Genomic DNA, 8,269 nt, shown 5'->3' with positions numbered 1-8,269 from the left:
AATCTCTCGATTATCTTGATATTGTTTGATTTTCCCCTTCAAATTAGTCCCTAATTCTGGTCATTCTTACTATGGCTTGTACTGTGCTTCATTAATAGTTCTGATCTCACTTGGTAATTGATTGGGGCTGTCCCAGGTAGTATCCACAGTACTGTTTTACCTAGTGTGCTCTCTATGGTCATCGACATCCCCAGAGGTCATTAAGAGGAAGATTTTAAGGATTGTTAAGTGGTCCTCTGACCTTGACTTTTTGAGTTGCCATGTTTTCCAGAAACACTGGACCCAGAGCATGCAATCAAGGACATAATTTGTTGTTTGCATCCTAAACTAGACTCCTTAAGTGCCCTTGGGGAGCAAGACAGGTGCCAGCCATTCTGTGGCAGGCTGGGAAATTTGCTTGTGCAGCTGGGTCCCTTGCAGATAAGCTGACCCTCCTATCTTCATGGTCTAGCAGTTCTCAAGAGAAAAGAATGAGGCTTTTGCTATTGCCTTGCTCCTCCCCTTTGGGAGCAGCTTTGTCTTTTTTCTACCTTTATTGTATCTTTCCCCCTTCCATGCAACAAGCATTTAGGTGGAGATTCCTGGTATCTCCTGTTCCTTTGTCCTACTCTCATAAATACTCAAACTTTGTATGGATTGTGAACTCTTCGGGTTCCACATGCATGTTCATTTCTCTTGTAATAAACCTAGTTTTCACATAAATTTCATGAAGTTGCGATTGCCTGTTGATACGTGAAACTTCAGAGATTTTCAGGTTTTTTATACTACTTGCTCTTTCTTCTCTTTACTTGAACCCTCTACCTGATATGGACAATGCCATCTACAGGCTGAAGGAAGAATCTTAATGGATCTATGAGGGTCTGACTTATAAAATGAGCCCTCCTTATCTGACAGAAGATGGTTACATATTTGAGGCATATCAGGAAGGGTGGTTTGGCTAGACTAAAGAGTATATGAAGAAGAAGAATAAGGCAGGAATGGTAGTTTGCAAGCAAGTTGTAAAGAACTTTAAATGTGAAAAAAGAAAGTTTGCATTAGATACTATGGAGTTACTGGAGATTATTAAGTATGGGAGTAAGTGGTCAGACCTATGCTTTAGGAATATGACTTTGACAGCTGTGTGAAGGGTAGATTAGAGAGGTTGCAGACCTAAGTCAAGCAGAACAATTAAGAAGCTATCGTAATCAATCATGCAAGAGGGACTGAACTAGGGTGGTACTCATATGAATGGAGAAAAGGAGACAAGTGAAAAAAATGCCAGAGGTAGAAACAACAAAACTTGGCAACTGTTGTTGAGTAATATTTCAAAATTTTTGACATCTATCGCAAATTCAAAGACCAAAGTAATACATGGTACCCAGGAGCTTGAAGGGACCTTGGATCTCCTTAATTCTATAGGTAAGATGTTGAGCACCTTTACTAAGTTTCACATATTTTGTTTAGGGATTTCCCCTTTATTTCCCATGAGGAAATCACAAAGAAGTGATAGTCACTTTTTTCACCTTTTGGTGCATGCCAGAACATGAATGTAATTTGTGCAAAAGCATTCAAAATCACAGCACAGTGACTCATATTAAGGATTACACATTTCATTTTGTTAAAGGAAATGCAAAGTTGAGTGAAAATTAACTCTATAGTAGCTTAGCAGTACATATATATGTATGTGTGTGTGTATATTCCTTTGTCTAGTTGCAGCAGATGTCATCAAAAAATTTCAATTTCTGAAAACTATTTAGGCTGTGAAACAGTGCCTGGGGAATTTAAGGCTTTTTCACAAAATGTAAGAAATTCAAAAAGGGTTCTAGTTCATTGGAAAAGAGAGGACAGGAATAAAGAAATTTTATATGCCAGTGGGATGATGAATGTATTTCATTTAACTACTGTACAGCTTCCATTATACAGAGAGAGAAAATCTATTGGTAAAAAATTATATAAGGAAATTCCACAAATAATTCCTTTTCCCATATCCTAATAATACCCACCCCTATCAAACTCCTTTTTAATGACTAGTTTACATTCCTTTCTGACCAAAATTCATACTACTTACCAATGAAGAAGTGATTTCTTTTGCTAAATTGAGAGAAATTTGGCCTGTACCAACACATCGCCTAAAAGCCAAACTGGAACTCAAAAAGGAAATGGCAATGAGACATTTGTTACCAATGTAACATAACTGGAAATTAAAAGAGCATTTCTACAAAATGCTTGCAGAGGAGGCATGGGAAACAGCAGGGTGCAGCTGGATATATTTCTTGCAAGTGCTAGATTTATCAAAGGCTACTGACTAAATATTTCATATTGCAGGAATTTGAACTAGGTGGTTAATTAAGGTTCTTCTCAACTCTTTGCTTCTCTGATCTTCAAGACAAAAATCTGGTAATAATACATTATATATTAAGAAGTTCTAGTTACCAAATTTTTTTCTTTTTTAGGAAGGACATTTTTAGGAAGAACATATTCAGAAGAAGGACACTAGGATGGTCACATGAGTAGAAATCATGCCATAATAATAATAATTAGTATGACACATAATAATAGTTATAACAATTTATAACAATGTTATGATATAAATAATAACAATTTATGATAATTATTATTATAGCTAATATTTATATAGCACTTGCTATGTATGTGTTAGGCACTGTGTTAAGTACTTCATAATTATTATCACATTTGATCCTCACAACAATATAGGGCCAATAATAATGTTATTATTATTCTTATTTTACAAATTAGGAAACTGAGGCAACCTATTAGATAACTTGCCCAGGGTCATCTAGCTAGGCGGTAGCTGAGGCTGGATTTGAAGTGGATTGAAGTCAGTCTTCTGACTTCCTTGTGCCCTATTCACTGCACCATTCAGCTACTCCTGCAATAAATCATATACTAGTTAACAAATATTTATAAACTCCTACTGGCTAAATGCTAAACCACAGGCATTGTGCTAAGAATTGGAGATACAAAGAAAGGGGAAAAATAGTGAGGAGACAACATGAAAACAACTATGTACAAACAAGGTATATACACGATAAATTTGGAGATAATCAACAGGAAAAGTCACTATCATTAAGGGGAACTGGAAAGGCTTCTTGTAGAAGGTGGAATTTTAGCTGGGATTTGAAGGAAGCCAGGAAGCCTCTAGGTATGTGAAAATGCCTGGAATCGGGAGATGGGAGTGTCTTGTGCAAGGAACAGCAAGAAGTCCAGTGTCATTGGATTTCAGAGTATGTGACTAGGGATATTCAGCCTAGAAAAGATGGAGAAACATGAAAGCTTTCTTCGAGAATCCAAAGGATGTCTTGTGCAAGAGACACTAGACATTTTGCTGAAGTACAGAACTAAGAATAGTAGGTGGAAATTATGGAAAGATAAGTTTAGGCTTGTTGTAATCAAAAACTTCCTAATAGTGGTATATCTCAAAGTAGAATAGTTCATTTGGAATACAAGAAGTTTCCCCTCACTGGATGTACTCTGCAAAGGTTTTTTATTATTATAGGATTTTTATAGAAATGGTTTTTGCTGAGATTTGAATTGAAGTAGACTCTGAGGTTTCTCTCAAGATTGAGATTCTGTGATTTTGTGGATTATGGATTGAAGTGCTTATAACTCCAATTATGGACCATTGTTACTATATATTTTAAAAACAAACAAACAAACAAAAAACTGGTTGTTCAGTCACTATTAGCTCAAATGCAGATATTTAGTCTGTGTACATTGAATCCATAAGGGAAGTTCACAAGAGAGGAAAGGAGTGTGTGTGTGTGTGTGTGTGTGTGTGTGTGTGTGTGTGTTTAAGAGGGGAGAGAGGAGAAGATAATAAGCTTTGTTTTAGGCATATTTAATTTGAGATGCCTGTGGGATATCTAGTATATATTCGTATGTGTATATTTGAGGGACTGTGGGATTTGGATGTACAGCTCTAGACCAGAGGTGTCAAACACATGGGTGCCAGGCCATATGTAGTCCATAATACTCTTGATTGTTATGGAACCAGATTAAATATAATTGGAAAATATTTAGCAAAATAAATAAAAATACAATAAAACATAGATATATTACATTTTAAAACTAAGTCAATATGTAACCCATAGATCTTTATCTACGGTTCCATGGCTCGCATTTCTATTGAGTGACACCACTACTCTAGACAATTATCACAGGGCCCAGTAAAGAAAGAACTGATTTGCTATGGAAGATGAAAAAGTTCCATTTTGAACAATTTGGAACTATGCCCAAAGGGCTATAACTTTGCTCCAGCAATACCACTACTAGGTCTGTATCCCAAAGAGATTTAAAAAGGGGGGGAGGACCTATTTGTACAAAAATATTTATAGCAGCTCTTTATGTGGTGGCCAAGAATCGGAAATTGAAGGGATGTCTATCAGTTGGGAAGTGACTGAACAAGTTATGGTATATGATTATAATGGAATATTATTGTGTTGTAAGAAATAAGGAGCATAATGATTTCAGAAAAATCTGGAAAGACTGACATGAATTAATGCAGAGTGAAGTGAGCAGAACCAGAAGAACATTGTTCACAGTAAAAACGATATTATACAATGAACAATTGTGAATGTATGACTTAGCTATTCTTAGCAATACAGTGATCCAAGACAATCCCAAAGGACTCATGATGAAAAATGCTATCTGCCTCCAGACTGAAGCATACTATTTTTCACTTTCTTTCTTTCATTTTTATTGGTTCGTGTTTTCTTCCACAAAATCACTAATATGGAAATATGTTTTATATGATTGCACATGTATAACCTATATCAGATTGCTTACTGTCTCGGGGAGAGGAGAGAGAGGGAAGGATAGAATTTGGAACCCAAAATTTAAAAAAAAAACACAAATGTTAAAAATCATTTTTACCTGTAATTGGGAGAAAAATAAAATATTACAAGTAAAAAGTCACAGCCTCCTAAAAAAAGAAAAGTTCCATTTTCAAGAGAAGAGCGGTATTGTGGAAGCCAGCAAAGTTAATGAGCTACAAGAAACAGACAGTAGACGAAATGAGCCTGTGGGGAGGAGCCGCCGTCAGCTTGGAGCTAGGGTTGCTACTTGAAGAAAAGAACAGTAGTCTACCTACCTGGTGAGAATTGTAAGGAAAAGAGTCATACAGTATAGAAAAATGGGTCCCTGAGGGGAGTCTGATCTGGAACAGCAAACCAACAGCAGCCTTCCCCTTTTCTATAATTCTATCAGGTGCGGGACTATAAGTGATAAAGACTTTACAGGTGATGGGGAGGGAGAAGGGTTGCTGTGCTTGTTAGAAAGGGAGCTCTCTTCGTTCTCTAAGAAGTCTCGTGTGAGGCCTTTTTATATCTATTAAGTTGCAAAGGTAACTATCTTATGTTTTGATCTCTGTGAATATGTGTGCTTAGAAGATCGTATGGTTACTATTATTGGAGGAAGTGTCATATGGTGTTCTCAGATTGTCTGGGTAGTGTCAGTAGAATCTAGAGGTCTCCAAAGTATACTCAGGTCCTGCATGTCCAGAAGGAGCCTCTGATAAAACGTTTACAATTCTATTCTACTACAGAACTTGGACAAAAAAAAAAAAGCCAACAGGAATTGAACCTTAAGCCATACAAGTTTCTCCCACCTTGATACCAGAATCATTAAGTGCCTTATAAAGGTGAAGTGACTTTTCTTGCTCCTAGGCCAAGGATCTTCCCTGGGGAAACTGACAGGACTTCTCCCTGAAAAATCACCTTGATTTCTTTCCTGAGTTCCAGTCTCTCTCCTGAGTACAAGCCATCTTTTGGACATCTTAAACCCAACATGTCCAAAATAGAACTTAGTATCTTTTTGTCCAACCTCTTCCCTTTCTCTGAAATTTACTATTGCTATGAGGCGCCACCACTCTTCTAGCCATCCACACAACATTGATGCCATCCTAAATTATTTCTTGCTTACCCTACATATATAATCAGTTGCCAAATCTTGTTATTTCTTGCTTCACAGAGTCTCCCATATATACATTCTCTACACTTCACTCACACAATGACCAACTTAGTTCAGGCCTTAATCACTTCTTACTTTGACTACTGTTATTGCTTTCTAATTGGTCGCCCTGACTTGAATGTCTTTCTTCCCCTCTAATCCATTGTTCCATGCCAAAATGATATTCCTAAAGCAAAGGTCACCCCCCTTACTCAATAAACATAAAAGGATCACAAGTTCTAGTTTAAAATCCTTTTCAGCCACTTACCAGTCATGTGACCGTAGGCAAGTTACTTAATCTCTCTCACTTTCCAGTTCTGTAACATGAAGAGGATGGCAGCTTTTAACTCTAAAAATATGGCCCAATTATCTCAAGGATCACATATAAAGTTCCCTCTTTGGCATTTAAAGTCTTTTACAATCTGGCCTCTTCCTACCTTTCCAATCGTATATTTTTCTTTTCTCCACACTCTATGATCCAACTTCATTGGTCTGCTTCTATATTGCATTTCCCTTTTCTGTGCCGGTCACTATGCTGGTCACTGGCTGTGCCTAGAATACTCTCTCTCCTCATCTCTCTCTTTCTTCAAGGCTAACCTCAAATACCACTTTTGCAGGAGTCCTTTCTCAGTTCCCCCACCTACTAGTGTCTTCCCTGCTCTGAGATTACCTTCCATGTACTCTTTATATATCATATATATAAATCTAGTTATTAACGTGTTGTTTCCCCTATTGGAATGGGGCTTCTTTGTTGGGGGTGGGGATGGAGAGGGAAGGCTGTTTTTGCCTTTCTTTGTATCCTCAGCACCACACACAATGGTTAGAACATAAGTTAGAACATAATAAGTTCCACACAGACTGTCTTTTGTTTTTCAAGTGGTATGGCTATTCTGCAAAACTGGGTTTGTTTGAAACTTTGTTCCCTTCTTGCTACTTTTTCTGTTTAAAAATAGTAATCCAAATTCTAATTGATATGTTACCCATTCACCTGTTTTACAGCTGGGTTTTTTGTTTTTGTTTTTTTGGCATGGTTTTGTATCAATGTGACCTTAAAGATATTTTTCCTCACCTTTTTTTTTTGTATCTATCTGCCCTTCTTCATTTCAAACAACTATTTCTTGGAAAACTTGTTGATTACTATTTCCCAGATTTTATATGTGTGTGTGTGTGTGTGTGTGTGTGTGTGTGTGTGTGTGTGTACACCTAGTGTCTAATGTGTTATTAAGTGACACTAAAAGAAGCAATGTGACATCTTTTACAAATCCAGATCTCAGTAACTTAAAAAGTTAACTACTGAAAAGAAAGGAATGGAACTGAATTTGTACAACCATTCTGGAAAATGGAAAATTATTTGGAATTATGCTAGCTACCCATATATCCCCAAGGAATTTGTTAACAAAAAGAAACATCTCTTATAAACACCAAACATCTCATATACACACAATGACTACAACAATGTAAATGGAAAGAATGACCAACCACAAAGCAATTGGAAATGAATGTTTCAAAAACATAAAGAACAAACTTGGCTTCAAACAAGAGATACAAGAATACGATTCCTCCATTCTTTGGCAGAAGTGAGCAGTCCACAATATGAAACATGGCATATAAAGTCAATTTTTTAATGTAACAAGCAGTTTTGACTAATTTTTTCCTTTTCCTCTTTTTCTTTCTTTCTTCCCCTCTTTCCTTTTTTTTTTTAAATGATGAATGACTAGGAAGGGAAAGGACAGGATACAGGGGAAAACCTAGGCTATATAAAAATCTTTTATTTAAAAAGAAGTAGAACCAGAATGAAAACCTAGTTATCTGATTCAGATGTGAAAAGTTGTCAATCCTTTGGTGGCTCTAGTAAGAGTTAAATGTAAGTAACTGGAAGGAAAAAGAGGTTACAAGCTGCTTCCATTATACAACTCTATCATAACACATTATTAAAGCTGGAATGGGCATTAGAAGTCATCTAGTTCCAATAACTATATACAGAACAACATCTTTAGATATTGTTCTTTAGTTGATCCATTATCAGCAGGCTTGAATTCACTGTGATCTTTCTAAAGGAAAAGTAGTATTTGAATATGATTAGCAATGAACCATGGGTTGTGGTATAAATCTAAAGGAACATTTCACCTTCAGGATATAATGATTAGTAATAACGTTTTAGTATGCACAGAGTGTCAGACAGACAGCAGTATTTAAAACAAAATGCACAAATGACTCCACACAATCACCCCAAAAATTTCCCTCAAGAACAGTCCCTTCACATCCAGTTAACATAATGATGTCATATAGCCACTGGGAGCTTATAGGGAATGGCCCAACAGGT

The sequence above is a fragment of the Phascolarctos cinereus genome, unplaced genomic scaffold (genome assembly GCF_003287225.1).
Source record: "Phascolarctos cinereus isolate Bilbo 61053 unplaced genomic scaffold, phaCin_HiC Scaffold_4;HRSCAF=312, whole genome shotgun sequence".
NCBI lineage: Eukaryota > Metazoa > Chordata > Mammalia > Diprotodontia > Phascolarctidae > Phascolarctos > Phascolarctos cinereus.
The sequence above is the reverse complement of the archived record's forward strand: the minus strand, read 5'-3'. Positions refer to the sequence as shown.